Genomic DNA, 24,878 nt, shown 5'->3' with positions numbered 1-24,878 from the left:
CATTTGTTGTTATATATGCATAAGAAGTCATTCATCTCTCAGAATGCAATTTTACTCCGCAAAGGAGACGCTGGTATCAAATTAAATATGACAAGAATTGAGGTCTTTCAATAACTAGTCAGGTCAGAAGAGAAACAAATGCATTTCAGAGGTATCAGGAACTGCAATTTAAAATTTAATTTCATTCCTCCAATAAACTGAAAAATACTCCAGAAGCATGAAAATAAAAGAGAGTTATCTTAGGAGAATGAGAGTTTAGCTCCCGATTTGAATTCCGACGATCCGCGATGTCCTCAGTAATCACCTGAAAATTCAATTCCTGAGATGGACAAAATTTCAAGTGCATGAAGCTTGTCAACAACAATTTCAAGGCTGTCCATAACAAGCTATTTCCCTCCTATTTCTCCCCATTTTCCATTGTCTTTTCCCCTCCTAAACAATACATTTTTCCCAGTTCCCTATATATACACACCGCTTATATTAGGCCAAAATTAATAGTGATAGAGAGAGAATCATGCACTGAGTTTGTCATTTTTAAAAAAAATTGCAATTATATATTTTCCAAAAGCTCAGAGGCAAAAATTTCAAGGACAAAGGTAAATATTGCAACTACCTTAAATCATTTAAAAGTGCACACCCCCAACTCACACTATTCAACCACTACATCTAGCAAGGCATATATTTTCCTCCTGAGTCACAAAAATAATTAATCACTCATCTTTCTCCTAAATTTCCTCTAATTTTTGAGAATAAATTAATAATATGTGTGTACGAGCGCGAATGTTAAAAACTTCATTCTTTCTTCTGTCTTCCATTCCCTCCTTCAAATCAAAATACAATGTCAACTCATGCACTTTCTTTTCCCTCTCAATTGAAACCGAATGTTAGAAATTTGTCGATCCATTTCCATGAATGCAAACTCTAACAAACACATTCCTGCCTCCCCAGGTGAACACTAAATAACACTTTGCCAATAACGAGCAGTGGAAACACCATTAAATTCAACCCAAAACCGTCACTAAAATTGACATTTCTTCAGCACATAAAAGAGTCAAGGAGACAAATATAGCATTACCAAGATGTAGATTAACAAATGTGAAACAAAAGCTATTAATCTCTCAATAATTCAATTGAGAGACAAATTCAGTAATCACTAATCACCCGCCCTTGTAAACCTCCTGATGCAGTAGTGGGTAGGGGCGATTCGAAACGAGAATTCAAGTAGATTCAGAAAGAGATTGAGAGAGAAAGGGAAGAAAAATAGAGGGAAAAGAATTCAGAGGGAGAAGAAATCATGATAATATCAAAATTCAATATCAATAATAATCATCAAAAGCTGCCTTTCACAATGTCTTAACCAACCTTATATAGGCATCAAAGAAAAACCCTAATCAAACTATTACCATAAATAGAAATCCTAAAATGAATAAAAGTCAAAATCCCTAATTCTATCTTCCTTCCCACGTCTCCAATAATAGGCAGGCCGGTAGCTCTCGGGCCAGGTTCTTCATCACCTCAATTTGTTGTTATATATGCATAAAAAATCATTCATCTCTCATAAGCAAATTAAATATGACAAGAATTGAGGTCTTTTAATAACTAGTCAGGTCAGAAGAGAAACAAATGCATTTCAGAGGTATCAGGAACTGCAATTTGAAATTTAATTTCGTTATCTTAAGAGAATGAGAGATTACCTCCCGATTTGAATTCCAACGATCCGCGATGTCCTCGGTAATCACCTGGAAATTCGATAGAAGAATGCGCATTGGTAAGAAGGTTAGTGTACCTTAGATCAGAAATGGATTTCTTGCACGAAACTGGAACCCTTTCACATGAAATATTCTTGGAGCTGCTGGTTCTGCCTATTTGAAGCTGCTTCGTATTAGGGTTAATTTGTTAATCATACAGCTCCTAAAGTCCATAGAGCTGAGAGATCCTGGACATCCATAGTAGGGTTAATTTGTTGATCGTACGGCTCCCTAAAGTACTTTGGAAATACATGTCGAGGTTTATTTTACTTATGGGTTCGACATTTAACAAATCTCGTATTTATTACAAGACAATACTTTGTGTCAGGTTGGACAAAGTTCATCGAACTCAGCTACATGACCCAATCAAATTATGGTACCTGTTTAAAATAATATAAAACTAAATTGGGCTTTACCCATCAATTTCCAGGTATAACCCATTCCAGTTCATTCTCTCCTTCTGCCTGGCACCTCTCCATCCCCAATTTCTCAGTTCTCTCAACTCCATCTGTGTATACTCAATCTCATTCCTGTGGTTATGTACTGAATTCATGTGGTTGTGTGAATCTCATTCTTTGGTTGCGTACTGAATTTCTCAGTATCACGGTACCCTTTTTGTGTATTCAATTCTCACCTTTTCTATAAATTCCCTTCACCTCTATTTTCCCACTCACTCCAACCCAGTCGGTAGTCATAACACAAACATATTCTCCTATATTGATTCTTGAGATCATCAAGAATAGCTATGAAGGAAAAGGTTAAAGCAAAAAGTAATGACGTTAAGGAGGTGCATTGCAAACAGTGGCGTAGCCAGAAATTTTATATATATATATATATATATATATATATATATATATATATATATATATTATTTGAATCAAAATAATATATGTAAAAATTAAACAGTACTAAATATTTCAGAATATTTTTAATATTCTGAAAGCATGCAATCGAGTTTTCAAAATGTTCATGGCATAATAATAGTAAATTTAGATGATAAAAATATATATATCAGATTACTTGTCTCCACACTGCAGTATTTGGATTATGTAAATTTTTGAAATATTGAAGACTTGCCGAAAGAGAAATGTAAAGATTGAAAATGTGATGGAAATTAACAACGCATTTGTTTGTGGTAAAGTCAAAAGTGTAAAAGAATATCTTCTAATTTTAGAAAAAGTGGAAAAGAATATAATATTTTGAGAAAGTGGAAAAGAATATCATATTTTTTGGAAAGATTATATTCCCTTTTTTCTTTTTTTTTTTATAGTACCGTGAATGGTCATTTAGTTTTATATATATATATATATATATATATATATATATATATATATATATATGTGCAATGCCAACTTTTAGTGGGGACAATTATACAAATATAAAAATCTTTTCATATAAAATTAGAAGAAATTAAAAAAATAAAAAATTCAGTGGGGGCTATAAAAATCTTTTCATATAAAATTAGAAGAAATTAAAAAAATAAAAAATTCAGTGGGGGCAGCTGCCCCCACTTGTCCCTATGTGGCTACGCCACTGATTGTGATTTGCAGAAGAGTGAGAAAGAGGCCCATGGCCATGAAGGCGACACGCTGCCGAGAGAGATCCCGGAAGAAAGAGCCGGGTCTGGTTGGGGATCCTGTGATACCCCCAGATTTCGGAATACGGGTTGGCTAGGCCCACGCCCGAATACCCGAGGATATCAAAACAAATTGATAATAAACGAACATAGAGTACAAAAGAATAAAGAAGAATAAATAAATTGCTGACAAGAAACTAAAATGATAATCTAATAATAAACCTCATAATATATTTCCATTAATTAATAAACTCTTCTGATACAACTGATCCTCCAAAATACAACTCGGGAATCCATACTGTGTGGACCCCTAGAAAATCCAAACTAAACAAATGACAGTAATCTAAAATAGGAAACTGAATCATAAAGGAACTCATATGTAGCATCGAAAGAATGAAGTAGACTGATCCCCGCTCAGCACGAACAACCTCTACTCGTGACGAACACCTGAAAAATAATGGTGGGTCAGGCCCACAAACAAGTTCTACTCTACTACAGTCCAAGCAGAGATCCGATACACGTATACATCCTAGTCAATCCAATAGTAACTAGTAGTCCGTATATATATATACACACACTAAAGGAACCTCACTAGACTATAGGGTTGTCTCAACCTGAATAGTAGGCAACATACAAAACGCACATATAGAGGGCATGAGTACCTAGACCTACCAGGGTACACAACTACACTATATCTATCTACATATCCCTGTCGATATACGCGCCCTAACCATTGATCCTGAGACTCAAGCTCATATCATGGCACCATACTTATATATATATAATCTAGTAACCATCCTATCCAGTATAAATTAATCCTCTATCAGTCATTCAACTTGTTCAGCTGACCTGACTTGAATATAAGTAGGACTTAACATTTTAGTTAATCCATTCCCTTATATAATAAATTAATCATCCATAAATCATTCAACTTGTTCAGCTGACCTGACTTAAATATAACTAGAACTTAACATTTTAGTTAATCCATTCCCTTATATAAAATAGGTAGGACTTAATTAATAAGTTAATCCATCCCTAGAATGCCACCGTCCCATACCGGTGCATTAAACCACACAATCCAACAATTGATGTAACAATTAAGGAAATACATCAAATATTCCATAAATAACTATGATAAATATGATATCAAGTTATCACATAATAGGAATGACTTATTATTTCTTTAAACTTCCTATATCATATGTCCTACACAAACTGAATCTTATATATGATGATATTTTATTATACCGTTAAATAAGGATTCTCCATATCCAATTCATCCTACACATTTAATCTCAATTGCTAAAATATTTTAAAAGATTAAATCCATTCGTTTGTTTAAAACATTCAAATAGCAAGCATCATTATGATTGAGTCTATTTAAATTTATTAAAACCCAAATCTAATCCCTATTTAATGTTCAGGAATCTTAGGCATGTTTCTACGTTCCATCATTCTACAGATATGAAAAATACATAATTTAAACATGTAAAAATTCACATAAGAAATCAAATCAAAATCATGCATTTTATCAATTCATAACACAAGAACAGATATGAACCAATTTCATAAAACCTATGTTCTAACCCAATTAAACATGCATAATTATTTAATTTTATGTGTTTAATAAATTCTGGAATTTCCTAGGCATGTACAGAAACACGAATCAAAGGGAAAGAGATAGAAGAAGAACTTACCTTAAACTTTCGGACTGAAAATTAAACTTCTTCTTCCTTGATCTTCTCTCTAAAGGGTTTTCTCTTCATTCCTTCATCTTTCTCCTTCTCTCTCTAACTCTCTCTCTCTAGAATATATTACGTGATATATTTTCACTCCTTTTTCAACCTATAGTTGTGTATTTATAGGCTAAATAATAACCCTATTCCTTTTTCCAATCTAAGTCAACTTAATAAAGAAAAATAAAAAAAATGAAAATATTAAAAAGGTAACTTAAAATATGTTACATATATAATCTATGTATATCCTTATTAATTAAATAAAATATATACATTAGATTATTTATTAATACTAAAGTTACCATAATATTAAAAGGTAACTTAAAACATGTTATGTATATAATCTATCTATATCCTCACTAAATAAATAAAATATATACATCAGATTATTTATTTATACTAAGGTTACCATAATATTAAAAAAGGTAAATTAAAACATGTTACGTATAAAATATATGTATATCCTTATTATATAAATATATAAAATATATACATCAGATTATTTATTAATACTAAAGTTACGATAATATTAATAAATTACTTTCCTTTTTATATATATGTATATACATATATATCTATATATATACATATACAACTATCCATGGGTAATTATCCATACCCATCCAACCTCCTATCCAAGTAATTCATGGGACCCAATTAGTTAACCCATTACCACTAATCATAACCACAAAATAAAATAAAATAAAATATTTAATCATTTAATTTACAATTAATCAAATACATCATTTAAGCACACAATCTAATTAAACAAATAATACAAATAACACCTAGACAAAATACAAATAACACATAGATAAGTAGCCAATTAATCAAGTAACACTTAATTCAATTAAACACAAAAATAATTAGTCAAATAATCAATTAAACAATTAAAAAAATACAATAAAAATAAATAAATAAATACCGAGACTATCCTTTTAAAATTAAGGGTATTACATTCTTCCCCCCTAACAAAAGGAATTCCGTCCTCGAAATTCGCCCTTACTTCCTTCCACTATTCTTCCATTATGCTTGGAAACTGTGAGCGAAAAACATCCTCTTATTCCCAAGTAGATGCAACCTCACTATAAGGGTTCCACTTGACTCCAATATACCAAGTGGTATACAGAGTTCCTATAATTTAAGAAACACAATAATCATACGATGTGTAGGTTGTATCAAATAACAACGTAATCCTCCCATGTCGACAGGGGAATGATCTACATGCCTCCAAGTGCCATAGAATATACGCACAAACTCCTATGCACCCAGCGCTAATAATTTGGTAACGCCAACTCAGAGTCGACTGCCTCAATTGCAAAACACAATCCTCTAAAAGTCAATGTAATAAGTAAAATTGACTTTTCTCCAAAAATCGCATTTCTTCCTATATGGAAAACAGAACGAGCAAACTACTCCCTGATAGAAAAATTCTAGTATACGAGTTCAACTATTTACGACATCCCACTGTTGCCTCCCAACCGCGCGCAGTTCAATACAAAGGGAAGTATCTCTTTCCGACATATTTTTAAATGAAGTCAAGGTCTGATTGTACAACCCATACTTCCATTTCCAACCAACAAATGAGAGGTATGCATTGTGAAAGATACAAAACCTCCAAAGTTGTCACACTAACCTCCTTGTGCCAACAATATCACAGATAAAATTCCGACAAGTGAAGTAAACACTTCCAACTGTCCATGAAAATCTAGGATATACACCTCAAACATATCCTTTATGGTTTAATTTAATCTCTCGATTAATTCCTCCGTCTATAGATATGAAGTAGAGCTGCTGCTCCAAAATCTTCATAAAGTTCCTTCGAAATAGCACTTTGCATCCACTAATATGGACATCCACATGCTATAACACCACTATCACTAAACTATATAACTACTATGAAGTTCTAAAATAAGTATCACTCAAATTTATATCCTCAAGCGATCTTTCTCAATCCACCACTCGGATTCCATATGGAAAATTAAAATTCCAAATCAATGTCGATCCTTCCCACCAACTATCACTCCGGTTTAGTTCAACTTCCATATTTGTTATAAGAAGTGGCTAAAGATTCCTATGATATCTAATGATCAACTTTCCACCTTTGTAGCAGGTTTTACACTTAGGGCAATTATATATGCATCCTTATCCGTATCTGTTCACCAAAATCGACATTTGATGTCATGATGTACCTTCTAACCATCTGAGCACACCGAGAAAAATTATAAAATTTTTAGTTCTGTCGCCCGATCGTCATATCATTATTTATAGAAACTACTAAATCCTCCTCCAGTACCTTAAACTCCATCTGAGTAACGTAACACCGTCTCCAAGGTCAGCTCCAATATTCAAAGTTGACCTTCTCAACTACCGTAGTAATAACAAGTGTTAGTATTACACCTGCTATAAATGCATATTATAACTCAACAACTAACCGAAATATTTAAATATTCTATCGTTTGTTGAGAGCATCCATTTACATCATTACTTCCACCAGACGGAACTTGATATAAAGTGTGAATCACCACTATAATCCATCTAAACCGTCTCATGATCCATTCTATTCGTATGAACTGAAGTCCTAGCAGTCCGAAATAGACAAGAATCAAGCTGACCTAATATATTAGTCAACCAATTTCCCATCCAGAATCCTGACCCTTGTGTAAAATCAGAAATCCAGTAACTAAATCTGTAAAATGCTCTCTCATTTCCACTTTAGTATAGGAAATGGCTGTAAAGGATCTAGTGATCTTTGATGGTCCATCTCTACTATCTAATAAATATTAGACTTGGAGATAAATCACTATGTCCCTTCTCCTGCCTATCGTGAAGCATTATGTTTTCACCAGGATGAAGAACTAAAAGTTATGAAACTCAGTCCGTGCATCCTCCATCCAATTTGTCTATAGAAATTACCGTTAGTTCAGTACCACCAGCTTTCGTCTGTACCCAACGTTTAAATTGGAGAATCTTTAAAAGCGAATTTTGTAACTAAATCTATCCACCACTGATCCGTGATAAACTTGCCGATATTGAAAATCAATCGGTAATTGCATTATCAATAGTCAACTATGACTTTAACTCAACAAAAGTCCACAAACTACGACCTTTCCATACATACCATGCATCTCATCTTTATATAGGTGTTTGGTCTCACCATCTTGTCTTTGACACACACTGCTTCTTTAAGACAAGTTAATGACAATCCAACTTCTTTGTCTAACTTCAAAAGAATATAAAATCTTTCCATCCTCTACATAAGTCATCAATTTCCTTGCAACAACTAATTGTTGCAAATTGTGACTAAAAAAAAATAATAATTCCATATTATTTATGGAAATGAAGAGACTTAGTTTCCTCCTCCATGTGCAACACCGGCAAATTCCTCCTAATGACACACCCTCTTGAATAAATTCTTGATTAAGAATTTACTGATGAATATTTATTCAGTCTCCTATCCTTACTCGGTGTCATTCCAATAAGTACTTAATCCAGTACTAAATCCTCCTTCCGACTTGGTAACAACTTCTGAAATTTTCAAGAAGATGTTCAGTAAATCCAGCACCTCTAATATATCATCATGGTGTTCCAGTGATCTTTATTTACCACCACCTCACGCATACTGAAACATTAACAACCACCAATATCATGGCGTTGTAATATGATACGAATCCATACCTAACGTAAAGTATATCAAACTAATAATTCTAGATTGTTTGACTCGTAGTGATGGTTTAACTATCCCATCCCAAAACACACCATAATGACGCATGTCCAGGTCCAATAGATTGGCTAGATTTATGTGTATTTACCAAATCCTACGACCGTATGCTCACAAATCTAGCGTAAATAGCGCTATTATTCCATGTTATTAAAATAATAGTTGGCTGATCACACACTTGTGTCCCCAACTAAACCACATACCAAATTCCGAGTAATTAACAAAAAAATAAATAAATAAATAAAACACGTATGATAAACACAATAAAACAAAATATACACCTACTTAGGACATCGTTCTTCTAGAAAAGAAAGTCTCATTTGAAATCAACACTACCAAATTGTTTCACAATTTCCTTTTATAGTTTCGTAGGTAATCATCCAACCTCGAAACATATCTTTTAAACAGAGCTTAAAAGCAACATATGTTTGCCTAAGCAAATACTAAGGGCTTAACCCTCATCCTCCCTACACGCTGAGTGTAAACTATCTAACTTGGCTTTATAAAGTGAATTAGAACGTCACAACATAATACCAATACCTTCCTGAATGTGATACAAAATCATACGTTTCGTTCTGATAAGAATTCCATCAAATCCCCAATCTTCTGAAGAGTACTTCTTATATATCTCTTTTAGAGATGATAAGACAGTTTAATTATTTGTAGATTAACCAACCCCAATTCTACTAATAACATTCGTTATACTATTAGCAATTCAGATCACCTCGCGCGATCACCATCTTCAAGATTTAGTATCCTCTCTATTAGATGCACATAAATCTCCTCCATTAGGATCCTCTTCGACTCCTACTCCTCGCTTGTTTCCTTTTTGAGATCAACTAAAATTGTGTTGTCCCCGATATGCGGTGACCTATCACGTGCACCTAAATCATTCCTTAGCTTATACCTTTAAAGTAACGCCAAACGAACCTAAACCATCGATCCCTAACTCTGCCTTTTGGCAACGAAATCGATAACGTATTCCTTTACTCCTTTGGGCATTTTTCGCTTTCGCCTTGAACCCATCCTTTTTCTAGTGCCAACCATTCTACGACTACAGAATATAATTGACATCAGTTCCTTCTAACAGACCATAAATAGAGTACAACGAATCCTAATACGGGCTCTAAGTTTTAAGAGACGCAACGCGGAAGTCACATAACGAAAGACACTCTTAAGGACACTTAAACCTGGAGTGCTCTGATACCAACTGTGATACTCCCGGATTTCGGAATGCGGGTTGGCCAGGCCCACGCCCGAATACCCGAGGATATCAAAACAAATTGATAATAAACGAACACAGAGTACAAAAGAATAAAGAAGAATAAATAAATTGCTGACAAGAAACTAAAATGATAATCTAATAATAAACCTCATAATATATTTCCATTAATTAATAAACTCTTCTGATACAACTGATCCTCCAAAATACAACTCGGGAATCCATACTGTGTGGACCCCTAGAAAATCCAAACTAAACAAATGACAGTAATCTAAAACAGGAAACTGAATCATAAAGGAACTCCTATGTAGCATCGGAAGAATGAAGTAAACTGATCCCCGCTCAGCACGAACAACCTCTACTCGTGACGAACACCTGAAAAATAATGGTGGGTCAGGCCCACAAACAAGTTCTACTCTACTACAGTCCAAGCAGAGATCCGATACACGTATACATCCTAGTCAATCCAACAGTAACTAGTAGTCCGTATATATATATACACACACTAAAGGAACCTCACTAGACTATAGGGTTGTCTCAACCTGAACAGTAGGCAACATGCAAAACGCACATATAGTGGGCATGAGTACCTAGACCTACCAGGGTATACAACTACACTATATCTAGCTACACATCCCTGGCGATATACGCGCCCTAACCATTGATCCTGAGACTCAAGCTCATATCATGGCACCATACTTATATATATATAATCTAGTAACCATCCTATCCAGTATAAATTAATCCTCTATCAGTCATTCAACTTGTTCAGCTGACCTGACTTGAATATAAGTAGGACTTAACATTTTAGTTAATCCATTCCCTTATATAATAAATTAATCATCCATAAATCATTCAACTTGTTCAGCTGACCTGACTTAAATATTACTAGGACTTAACATTTTAGTTAATCCATTCCCTTATATAAAATAGGTAGGACTTAACTAATAAGTTAATCCATCCCTAGAATACCACCGTCCCATACCGGTGCATTAAACCACACAATCCAACAATTGACGTAACAATTAAGGAAATACATCAAATATTCCATAAATAACTATGATAAATATGATATCAAGTTATCACATAATAGGAATGACTTATTATTTCTTTAAACTTCCTATATCATATGTACTACACAAACTGAATCTTATATATGATGATATTTTATTATACCGTTAAATAAGGATTCTCAATATCCAATTCATCCTACACATTTAATCTCAATTGCTAAAATATTTTAAAAGATTAAATCCATTCGTTTGTTTAAAACATTCAAATAGCAAGCATCATTATGATTGAGTCTATTTAAATTTATTAAAACCCAAACCTAATCCCTATTTAATGTTCAGGAATCTTAGGCATGTTTCTATGTTCCATCATTCCACAAATATGAAAAATACATAATTTAAACATGTAAAAATTCACATAAGAAATCAAATCAAAATCATGCATTTTATCAATTCATAACACAAGAACAGATATAAACCAATTTCATAAAACCTATGTTCTAACCCAATTAAACATGCATAATTATTTAATTTTATGTGTTTAATAAATTCTTGAATTTCCTAGGCATGTACAGAAACACGAATCAAAGGGAAAGAGATAGAAGAAGAACTTACCTTAAACTTTCGGACTGAAAATTAAACTTCTTCTTCCTTGATCTTCTCTCTAAAGGGTTTTCTCCTCATTCCTTCCTCTTTCTCCTTCTCTCTCTAACTCTCTCTCTCTAGAATATATTACGTGATATATTTTCACTCCTTTTTCAACCTATAGTTGTGTATTTATAGGCTAAATAATAACCCTATTCCTTTTTCCAATCTAAGTCAACTTAATAAAGAAAAATAAAAAAAAATGAAAATATTAAAAAGGTAACTTAAAATATGTTACGTATATAATCTATGTATATCCTTATTAATTAAATAAAATATATATATTAGATTATTTATTAATACTAAAGTTACCATAATATTAAAAGGTAACTTAAAACATGTTACGTATATAATCTATCTATATCCTCACTAAATAAATAAAATATATACATCAGATTATTTATTTATACTAAGGTTACCATAATATTAAAAAAGGTAAATTAAAACATGTTACGTATAAAATATATGTATATCCTTATTATATAAATATATATAATATATACATCAGATTATTTATTAATACTAAAGTTACGATAATATTAATAAATTACTTTCCTTTTTATATATATGTATATACATATATATCTATATATATACATATACAACTATCCATGGGTAATTATCCATGCCCATCCAACCTCCTATCCAAATAGTTCATGGGACCCAATTAGTTAACCCATTACCACTAACCATAACCACAAAATAAAATAAAATAAAACATTTAATCATTTAATTTACAATTAATCAAATACATCAGTTAAGCACACAATCTAATTAAACAAATAATACAAATAACACCTAGACAAAATACAAATAACACATAGATAAGTAGCCAATTAATCAAGTAACACTTAATTCAATTAAACACAAAAATAATTAGTCAAATAATCAATTAAACAATTAAAAAAATACAATAAAAATAAATAAATAAATACCGAGACTATCCTTTTAAAATTAGGGGTATTACAGATCCTCGACACGGCGGAAGAGGTAGCGAGTGCCTACGCCGCCGCCTTCAGGGAATTCTGAGGCACCAAAGGCAAGACCAACTTCCCTCTGCCTTCGGAGGTAGTCGTACCAGATAAGAGCCCGAGCCCGAGTAGCATGGTGGAGTCTTCCGGAACTCGACCTTACGCGCCGCCTTGGTGAAGGTGTCAGTGTCTTTTTATCCGATCTATCACCACCTACCAAGTCTAGCAGTTGTACCCCACGCGCAACCTGTGATGTTCTACAATGGACTTGTACGGCTAGGGGCAGTGGAGCAGAAACATGCGTTCCTATTTGAAACGTGGTTTTAATGGCGGGGTACAGTTGATTGTAACCAAGTTGCCAATACTCATACAAAAAGAGTTCTCCATCTTGATCTTAACCTACCCCCCTTTTGAGAGAACTGAGAAATTGGGATGGAGAGATGTGAGGCAGAAGGAGAGAATGAACTGGGAACAGGTTATACCCGAAAATTGATGGGGGCAATAGCCAATTTAATTTTATATTAATTTTTTGATTGGACCACGTAGTCAGTTGGATGAACTTCATCTAATCTAGGTTGGACCCAAGTATTGTCCTTTATAATTGGGCAAATTACATCGAGCACCCACGTGGTTTACATATTGTGCATTGAAATAGAAGTATGGACAATATTACAATAAGGTCCAAATTGACTAATTGACTTTGAATATGAAAGTAAATTTACATTTATGACCTTAAGGCGCTTAATTCAAAAGAAAAATCTAGAAGGAAGTTGATGAAGTAACTTATGTTTTTACCCTTCCTCGTATGCAACTCAATTTGGCGGTAAACAATAAAGCAGTTTGGAATATGAATGCTTGTTAGCGTTGGTACTTGAGAACTTATATGATGTAATATTTATGACTTGTTGATTTGTATATGTTGGAGAATTAGTATGGATAATATAATATATTCTACCACACTTCAAAAAATACCACCCTACATGAGACATTGGTCTCTGTCACTAGAATCAATGATGCCCCTGACCTGGCCCCGCCAGCTATATTTAGTATTAATTTTTAAAAACTTTTTTATATATATGAAAAAAATTATACAGTGCCCCTCCCCCCCCCCCCCCCCCCCCCCCCCCCAAAATTTTGTGGTTTCTAAAATTTTCTCTTTTACTCTTTAAATTCCTTAAATTTCCTTAAAAGAAAAAGTTAAATTTTCCTTCCTGAATTGAAACCCTTAACTTTTTCCTTTTAAAGTTCTCTCAATTTTATTTCCTTTTTTTTTTCTATTTCTACTTCTTAAAAATTATTCTACGTGCATATTTGAATATATATATATTTTGTATTTTATATTTGTTATGTTATATTATATATATATATATTGCACGATGATCCCCTAACTTGAAATCCTGACTCCGTCCCTACTAGGATACACAAGCATATAACATGATCATAGCTGAAACACAAAAAATAAAGATGTTTCTAATGACCATTGTCTTGGCTATTCCTAACATGGCCTAAGCTATGCAGTTACATGCAAAACATGGGTTAGTGTAAGACATTGGTTTGATGGACTATTGATGTTCCATGCAAACTTAATTCAAATAGTGGAGGAAAAAGTTTTGGATGGCAGGACATAGAGATAAAGAGAAAGGGCACTTTTGTCTTTTTGAATGATGTAATTTCAATTCAACTAATTGACAATTTGGTCTTCTCACAATATCAAGGTTTTCTTTGTCCAAAAATATAATTACCAGATATTGATTTGATGCATCACTCAATAATGAAACCACAAGGATAGTTGATGAATGTATCGCGCATACTTCTACTTAGGTGTACAAAATGAATATCTCATGGGTGTTATATGTAATTTGCCCTTTATAATTTGATGGCTATGGTTCATTGTACCGTAACCTTTTTTTTAATAGTTTGATATGGTTATATATCTTAGGCTATGTTTGGTACGGTGGGTTTAAAGGAGAAAGATACCATTAGTTATAAGGGAAAGACAAGGGAAGGATAACTTTAACCCCCATCATATTTGGTTGATTACTATTATACCCTTTTCTATTTTAAAAGATATATATATATATATATATATATATATATATATATATATATATATATATTTTGTCTCCTATAAATTTAACACACACAAATAGGTACATACCTTTTTATATTTATGTATTTGGTACTAAAAATAATTCAATAGCAAAATTTCAGCAACCTCTACAAAAAATAAAAAATAAAAATAAAAAGTAAAATAGCCTCTGTAAGCCACGTATATGGATGATAGGCCACAAGATTTAGGGCAAATCATTTCAGCCTCCCCAATCTCTCCGCCTCCATCTCTATTCTCGTTCTCAACTCTGAACTTGCCCTCTCTCTCTGTGCACTACAAGTATCATTCAAAACCCATATATTTTAGTTTATCTATCAAGAATCAAAAGTTCAAAACCCATATCGGCATATCATTTAAGATTGTTCAAAAAATCAAAACCCATATCTTTCAGTTTCCATCTCCCGTTGTTCCAGTTCGGGTTCGTCGTTTGCAAGCTTCAGCCGCTGTCTCCCAACTCTCCAAGCTTGCCCCCCTCTCTCGTTGCAACTGCTAACTGTATGTATAGGTTTTGTTTTAATTTTTTTTCTAAATCAACTAGTCAAGGTCTGTAATTCTTGTTTTGCAAACTAAATCCTAAAATCAAGTGTAATCTTTATTTTGTGAAGGATAAATTTGGAATCAAAACTAATTCATCAACCCTAACCTTCCCTTTCCTTCCATGTCCTACCATTTTTGGGAGGATAAGCAAAACACTATTCAAGCTTTGACATAACCTTCCCTTTCCTTCCCTTTCCTTTCACCATTTTTTGCCAAACACAAATTTTTAATCCCCCTCCATCACCTTCCCTTCCCTTTCCTCCCTTTTCCATTGCACCAAACTGACTCTTAATGAATCAATTGGTTTGATCATTTATGCTGATATTCGCCCGAATCTATTCTACTGCAATTGCAAATCATGACTTTGGCATACTCTAATCGATATGTTAAATTTATTAATTTATTAATATTTGAAGTTTCGGGTGAAGATGCTCAATATGCCAAATTTGAATTGTTTGTGAAATTGATAGACTAAAATAATAGAAATTTTATTTGACATGTCACTTTTTGATATAACAAATTTGTCGTATTTGAATCAGTTGATGGTATGCCAAATGACAAGTAAGCATCTGAGGTATCAATTAAAAGCCTTTTTAATGTCAAAAATAGTTGTTGCAAATGCCAAATAGAATTCGACATATCGATTGGATATACACTAAGACGTCATGGGAGATTTTAATTTAATTTAATTTAATTATTTTCTATTTTCCGATGTTGGTGTTAGAATTCTTAGAACACCTACACATAAAATCCTTTCATCCTAAGAAATTATTTCCTACACCATAGTACCATATATCATGCCATGTGTGGCTGAATGGATGAATGAGAAGGGAACCAAAAAAAAAAAATTCTCTCTAGAGCTGTAATATATTTTTGGGTTAATTTCACCGACACCCCTTTAGGTATGGTCAAATATCACATAGAAACGTCTTTCGAAAATTCACTCAGACCCCAAATGATTTTTCCGTCAATAACACCGTTAAAAATGTTTGAAAAGACAATTTTACTCCTAATTTTTTTTAATGACTTTTACTGTAAAATGTAAAAAAATTAAAAAGACTAAAATGCCCTTACCCTCACTGCAAATTTACACTCCCCTTTTCTGTCACTACAAAACCTAATTATCATAAACTCTTAATATTGATGAATTTGGGTTCACCCAAAAAGGTCGTATTGACCGCAACGCACTGATCCTATTGTGGGCCGCCATTATGGCAACCCATGCTACAGATAAAGGTCAATGACCATCGGGTCGCGGTCCAAGGAGATCAAACCAGGTCACCGCCGGTGACCTGGTACAAGGAGAAAGGACCAAGAAAGAGATAACTAGGTCAATGGTGTATGAAAAGAAGCAACGACCATGGTGGTCGTTGTTTTCAACGTTCCTACATCAAGAGAGAAGAGGTGACCAAAGTGGTCGCAGGTGATGAGGAACCATTAATGGCCTCTCGGTCTCTCTTCTTTGCTGATAGTAACGTATAAGAAGGAAAGAAAATAAAAGAAAAAAGAAAAATTCTTTGCGACGGTAATGAAAAAAAAAATAAAAATAAAAAAAAAAAAAGAAGGAGAAGAAGAGGAAGAAAAGAAAAGAAAATAAGAAAAAGATATAGAAAAGGTGGAGAAAACTGGTGGTGTACACCAACTAAATTATAATTATTTTTTAAAATTATTCTTTATATATATATATATATATATATATATATATATATATATAAAGAATAATTATAAATTTATATAATAAATGTCAAAGGGTATTCAAGTCATTTTAACACTTTTTTAAGTTAAGAGATAGTTAGAATGGTAGTAATCTCATTTTATATGCAAAAATGTATCTGACACAACTGAAAAGTAACTTTTGTGGTGTAAGTGAAAAACGGAATAAACGTTAAAAATGTGAGTGATAATTATTTTCGACAGATATTTTAATATAATATTTGGTCAAACGAGGTGTCAGTAAAATTAACAGTACATATATATATATATATTCATGGTTGTATGTTATGTAACTTTATCATATTAATTTTAAAGTAAATGTAGTGAAACTACTATGGATCTGACCAAGGTTACAAAAAAATAAAAATAAAAATACTATGGATGGAGCACTTATGGACGGGGTGCATGGAAAACAAGAGGAAAGTGGAACTCGGAATAGTATGGAGAAATCAATGTGTAGCAGGAAAAGTTATTGTGTTTTTTATTCGTATACACTTTCTGCAATTTGACTATATATATATATATATATATATATATATATATATCCATGAGGCTTTACATACAGACTTTTTTACCATGTTTGTTTTCTTCGTAGAAGTAACCTAAATATATAGGAGGAAAAGTTATTGTGTATTAATTTTGAGTAAAGATTGAATCTTTAAAGGAAAATACCTCAATCAATATACATATTATGTCATTAGACTTTTTTAATGTATAAAGATTGAATTTTTGAAAGGAAATGAGAGTTTTGAGTTAAACTTATTAGAATTCCATTTGACGTCATTATTAGTTTTAATGAGTAAAGATTCAATCTTTGAATGAAAATACCTCAATCAAGGTACCTTGTCCGATATCAAGTGCATAAAATTGTTTAATTGGTCTCACTATAATGGGATATAATTCGAATCTTCGATTAGAGGGTTGATATTTGGAATAATAAAGGGCTAATTAAATTATTCCCACTGTTATGACATTGGCATTTAGGGTCTGTTTGGTTAGACATAAAATTTTATGAAAAGTGAAAGTGAAAGAAAGTAAAGTAGAAAAAAAGAAAATCAAGTTTCTATCATCCATTTGATTAGCAAGAAATAAAAAGAAAATGATTCTACTTACCGAAAATACCCTTAAAATTTTAAATAGTAAAAAAATAAATAAATTTATGTTTGATAAATATTATTTATACTTAATTATTTATTTTAGTAAGGAAATAGTGAATATTGGAATAGTATTGTATGTGATATCATAGTACAATTTTTTGATTTCTCCTCTCTCTGTATATTCACTTGTTCTTGTGTAAACTTGAATTCTTGATCTTTTATTTTTTAAGGTAAGAAAAATAAGTTTTTGGTAAAGTGGACAATCAAAGTTTAAGTTTTTATATCTCTTTATGTTAGTTTTAATTTTATTATTTATTATTTATTTGTAAATGATGTAACTAGATACTATATATAAGAAAATAAAGTCATTGACGGATTATGTAGACTATTTAAAAATCATCAATTATTTATTTCAAGATAGTGTTTGATGTTAGGTATGAAACAACTAAGTTTCACTTATATATATAATAGCTCTGAATCATTATTAATTATAGAAAAAAAAATATTTTACTTATTTAAGACATTTCAAAAAAAATGAAAAAAATAATTCAGTAATAAAAGGAAAAAAATATTTAATTTTGGATGCACATATAAAAAAAAAATACAAACAATTAAATTAGTAATACATGATTTTAACCAACGGGAACCTATCTTACTTCCCAAAGGAAGGTCAAGGGTTCAAGTCTCAGAAGAGACAAGTGTGTGTGAGTACCAATTAGGGAAAAAAAGTAATACATGATTTTATAAAAAAACAATTTACAATAGAAAGAAACCCTTTTTTTTTTCATGGAAGTCTATGTAATTAAGTAAAGAAGAAAAGAGGAAACTAACATGGGTATAATAGTAAAGTAATATATAAAGTGCATAACTTTCGCGAGAAAGTGAATTTCCCTATTTTTTTGCACGAAAATTTTCAGATGTGGGAATCCTACTTTCCTCAAAACTTTCATTTTCCCTCTAACCAAACTTCCAAAAAGTTGAAATATTTTACTTGAAGAACCAAAATTTTCCCGTTCATTACTTTTGGAGAGAGTAAATTTTCCTGTGTTTTTTGCACAAAAAATTTTGAGGAAAATTTTCAGATGCGGGAATCTTACTTTCCCCAAAACTTTCATTTTCCCTCCAACCAAACTTCCAAAAAGTTAAAATATTTTACTTGACGCTAACCAAACGGACCCTTAAGGGTTGATATTTGGAATACTAAACCTTCAATTAGAGGGGTCTTCTCAACTTGAACTTTTACGACAACTCTATCTAACAATTTAAACTTTTCAAATAGATGCATACGAGCATCTAATTCATATAATACAAGAGCAACTTCAGTATCTTATGTGGCGTCACACTCAGGGACCTATACAAAAGTTACCCTGTTCGGGGCTTTTCGCCTATAATTAAGGTTGACGGGCAAGTTTTGATAGAAGAAAATGTCAAAGGGTTTGTCACTTTGTCCAACATCTAAGATGGACGAGAAAGGACTTGGGCCATGCGGTTTCACATGAAGCGTCCACACGGACGTTCCCCATCCAAGTTTGCCTCCGATATGGTGGACAAGGGTATACTAATGAAGACGTTGCGAGTTAAGATACAAAAAAATGTCGAAGAATTTATCTTGTCTCACATCAAATAAGAATGGAGAGGAATTGAATTTAAAACGACAGGCAGACAACTCTACTCAATAGCTTAAACATAATTTCAAATTCGATGGCAATAACGAATTACAACATAATCTATTTTCCTGGATCACCTTCTCATATGTAGTCCTAAATGTATCATCCCGTCTAACTTTCGGCTTTGTAGAAAATTGAACATAAACCAATTCTTAAAAAATTATAACTGTTGTCTTAACCAAATTTTCATAGTCTAAACTTTTTATTAATTGACCTGAAGAAGCAGAAGAAAACATTTTTCCTGCATCAATAGTCATATTTCTAACCAAACAGATCAAAAACCTAATAAAAGAGGCTATAAAAAGTGAATTAGAACTTCATTGATGACAAATCTGTACTCAACTAAAATGAAATTTTCTTTGCTCTTCTGTTTTATAGGGGTTGTTCTCCAGGCAAACAATTATATTGTCGGCATTAAAAGATTAAATCTAATCAATGTCATGATCATATAATACACGTCTTAGCTTATAGAATCATTACTTCCTACAATGAGATTTTCATTTTTGACTTAATTAGCTAATCAAACTATTCATCTGTGATTTGTAATTAACTTTACTATTTGTAATGCATGCCTGCTTGAAGAGCTATATAACTAGTCAAGTTTCAAAACTATATATAGTCTAGTTTGATGAACAACTAGCGAATAATTCTATATCAAAGCTACAAAAGAAGTGTTGTAGTAGTGTTGATTTAACACTGCATATGATGAACACACAATATGCTTTATATGTGTTATTGACCTCTGTGAGCATAGGTGTTAGGCGACTTGGGCAATTTCCTAAGGCTTCAGCCAATAAGAAGATTCCAAAATTTTAAAATTTCTTTATATTAAGTTATATTATAGTTATTTCCTTATATTATTAAACTCTAATAAATACAAAAATTTTATATTAGGTTCCAAAGATTTATATCCTAAAATAACTTATTTTCAAGTGTTCGACGACTAAGGCGGTTGCCTAAGCCCTCTGCCAATAAGAAAGCCCAAAATTAGGCCTCAAACATTTATATTCTAAAATAACTTATTTTTTTCTCTTTTCTTTATCCTTTCTCATTTCGATTTTATATTAATTCTCAAATATCATATCCTAAAATAACTTTTTTTTTTTCTCTTTCCTATTTTTGTCTCTCCTCCCTCATTGGGATTTTATTAGCCTTCAAATATTTATTTTTTCTCTTTTCTCTCTCCTCCCTCATTTCGTTAAACTCTAATTGATATATAAATTTAATATTAGGCCCCAAAGATTTACATCTTATATGAAATTTTTTTTCCTACTCCTTATTCACGTTTTCCAATACATCCTAACCAATATAAAATTTTAATATTGAGCTTAAAAATTTGGTTGGGTAAGTGGCGAAAACTTTCCATATATATATATATCTTTTACCTCTTTTTTTTTTTTGTTTTTAAACAAGTCTTCTCCTCCCCTCTCATAATCTCATTACAAGTTTACAGTTGTCTTTCTTCTCCATTCCATACTCATTATATACTCTCAATATGAATGCACTTTTATTCTACTGAAAATTTTGTAAGAGTATTGAATTTGGATTTTTTAAATCAGATTTTATGGGGTTTTTTTTAATTATTTTTTAATTTTATTAACTTTGTTATTATCAATTTGTGTGTGTGTGTGTATTTGAATATTTTGTTAGTGAGTTGTGACTATTTTTATTTATATTGTTAAAAATGTCACTTTTTGTTTTTTTAATCTAAGGCCCCCAAATTAGATGGAGCGGCCAGAACACACAATATGCTTTATATGTGTAATCAACCTCTATGAGCATAGGATTCGAAACATCTCAACAAAGCTACAATATCATTTGAAATTTAACAATGACAAGGCCAGTGATAATCTGTCTCCAAATAAAGATGGAAGAAGATTTAGATGTCTAATAATCAATAATGTTATCAGTGATGTGACCAAATGGGCAATTCTTGATGGCCAAGGAAGATATTGCATATACCGGCCATATATATATATATACCAAAAACATAAATAATGCACTAAAAGGAATTACAGTAAGAGATGGTCTCATTATTTTAAGAAGAAATGACATTGATAATATTCAACACAAGCGATTGTTTAGCTTTTTGATTGAATCATATACAGAATGAGGAGTCTTGTAGATATAACAAAATCATATATAGTGAGAACCTAGCTACTGTGTTTGAAAGTTGTAGAAATGTTGTATAAATCCAATATATATTTATGTGATTACATGTTTCCTTCGCACCAAACAAAGTTACAAAAATATTGTCATTCTTTTATGCTTCAGTAAGAAACTATATAATTATGAGAGAATTAAGGATACCCACCAGAAAGATTAATCCAATCCATAATGATGTACCGGAAAATACAACATTTTTGTTGCTTGACCAACCATCAGGAGAAGCAAATACAAGGGGACTAAGAAAAAGAATTAAATTAATGGCCAAGAAATCACAATTCACTCATCAAAAGGAGTATGGAAGGGCAAATTAGACAGATCAAATATTCTTTGCATGCTACATCAGTGGTCATGGGTGACGAAAAATGTAAACAAAGTGTGTTTGTTTTTTTTTTTGTTTTTTTTTTTTTATTTTTAAATATTTTTGGTTGATGAGAAAAATAGATACTGACATGACAGCATTCAAATATGCAGCTTGCAATAATAAAGAGTGGAAAACTCTTCAGTGTTGTTGATTGCAGAAGTTCGATCTCTAGTTTTGTCACATACTATTAAATATTTTGCTAAAAATTCAATAAAAATCTTTATTAGAATGGGTGCAAATAACATTTTAAGGATAATACATTTTTAACTAGATGCGAAGATTTTTTTATGTTTTATTTACATTTCAAATGTCTCAATGATACACCTAACAAAAGGGGTGGGGCTATGAAGATGATATTCTAGCCGAAGCAAAGATGTGATAGCAAGCAAGAGAATTTTAGAAAGATCTGTGCCTTGATAATTTGACACCTAATCTATACGTGTACTCGTATTCTCAATTATTAAACCAAAATAATGATGTCATTATGCTCTACTTCCGATGGTTGATGCACAAACTCAGATGAAAGTATTGTTATGATAGCTTTTTCTCACTACATACTGTTGGCATTATGTGACAATTATTATAGTTACTAGAGGACTTTCTAAATTGGAGTTTCAGCTTAATTGGTGATTTGACTATATATTATCACATCCAATGCAAATTTAGTTTGGAAAACAAAATGATTGCTACAAAACTGATTTTATTGGTCAGACATAACAATTCAAATTGATAAAAAAAAAAATCAAAAAAAAAAAAAAAAAAAAAAAAAAAAAAGAGTAAAGTTTGATTAAAAGTGATTTAGTATAAAAATAAATTTTGTCCGAGAATATCTAATAAAGTCTTGATCAAATCCAATATTGTGACCCAATTTATCAATGGACCCAACCCAACATGGTTTGGTAATCCTCATACCTTCCTAGTCCAAACCAATACACATGGTTCATATTTACTTGGGAATATATCTCATTTCCACTGCAACAAGCCACCGACACAATTGTTCTTTGGTACACATTGTAATATCATTTTGAATTGCACAAGCTTAAGTAATATTACAAAATTCGATTGGTTTTTACGCAATTTCAATAAATAGTGTATGGGACATGGTTTATTGTACCGGTCGATGCGCAAGGTATCAGTCTAGTTCGTAACTATTTTTCAAGTGTTTGATACCGATATACACCTGTTGATGATGGATTCTGCGCAACCTGGATCTGATCTGACTTCCTGAATAAAGAGAAAAAAAAGTTATCCTACGAACATCGGTGTGTTACCGGTGGAGTAGGTTCCGACGAACAAGTCAATGTGAATGATAATCTCCCTGGAGAAATCGAGAAATTGAGTTAGGGTTTATTACGTACCTCAAAACGTTGATTCCCCCGCCTTTTTTATAAGGCTTAGGTTAAGATGTCACGTAGAATTACCTTATTGTAATCTGTAGACTTAATCCTCAGCATAATCTTTAATCCTTATCACAATCTTTAATCCTTATCGTAATCTGTAAAGCCTATCTCAATCTGTAATCCTTATCGTAATCTGCAGAGCCTATCTCAATAGTGCGTTAATTTAGTAATCTTCCCTTAATTATGGATATTTAAATTATACATCCATCAGTTGCCCCCCGTTTCGGAGGATTGCTTGTCAAACCACCGGAACGTTAATTCCAAAATATCACATAATAATGTATAGTTAGAATTGCAGAGCCTTGTCCATCAGCCTGACTTCTATTGTCATTTCACGAATACAGTCGGGGGTCATAGTATCACATTGGCAGCTCGTATATATGGCAAGCTGCCATGCTGGTAGTCTACCGTTATGTGGCAAGTTACCATGCCATGCTGCCGTGGCAAGCTGTCCTGCTGGCATGCCGCCGTTATTTGTCAAGTTGCCCTGGCAGGCATGCTGCTTTTATTTGGCAAGCTGCCCTGCTGGCATGCTGCCTTTATTTGGCAAGCTGTTATGCTAGCATGCTGCCGTTATTTGGCAAGCTGCCCTACTGGCATGCTACCTTTATTTGGCAAGCTGCCCTGCTGGCATGCTGCCTTTATTTGGTAAGCTGTCCTACTGGCATGCTGCCGTTATTTGGCAAGCTGCCCTGCTGGCATGCTGCCTTTATTTGGCAAGCTGCCCTGCTGGCATACTGCTTTTATTTGGTAAGCTGTCATACTGGCATGCTGCCATTATTTGGCAAGCTGCCCTGCTGGCATGCTCCCATTATTTGGCAAGCTGCCCTGCTGGCATGCTACCGTTATTTTATACTTGATTTTATTGACATCTTTAGTCGGCTCGTCCCTTTAATAAGGAAAGTAAATTAAAACGAGTTTCACGTAACTCGTAATAAGGTAAGTAGATGAATACGAGCTTCACTCAGCTCACCCTTTAACAGGGGAAGTAGATTACTATGAGCTTCACCCGGCTCACCTTTTAACGAGGGAAGTAGATTACTATGAGCTTCACTCATCTCACCCTTTAACAAGGGAAGTAGATTAATACGAGCTTCACCCAGGTCACCCTTTAACAGGGGAAGTAGATTAATACGAGCTTCACCCACGTCACCCTTTAACAGGGGAAGTAGATTAATACGAGCTTCACCCAGGT

This window comes from Cornus florida, unplaced genomic scaffold, assembly GCF_030987335.1.
Source record: "Cornus florida cultivar Cherokee Brave unplaced genomic scaffold, ASM3098733v1 CherokeeBrave_3.0.0_Hap2_Chr04, whole genome shotgun sequence".
In the NCBI taxonomy this organism is placed as follows: domain Eukaryota; kingdom Viridiplantae; phylum Streptophyta; class Magnoliopsida; order Cornales; family Cornaceae; genus Cornus; species Cornus florida.
The sequence above is the reverse complement of the archived record's forward strand: the minus strand, read 5'-3'. Positions refer to the sequence as shown.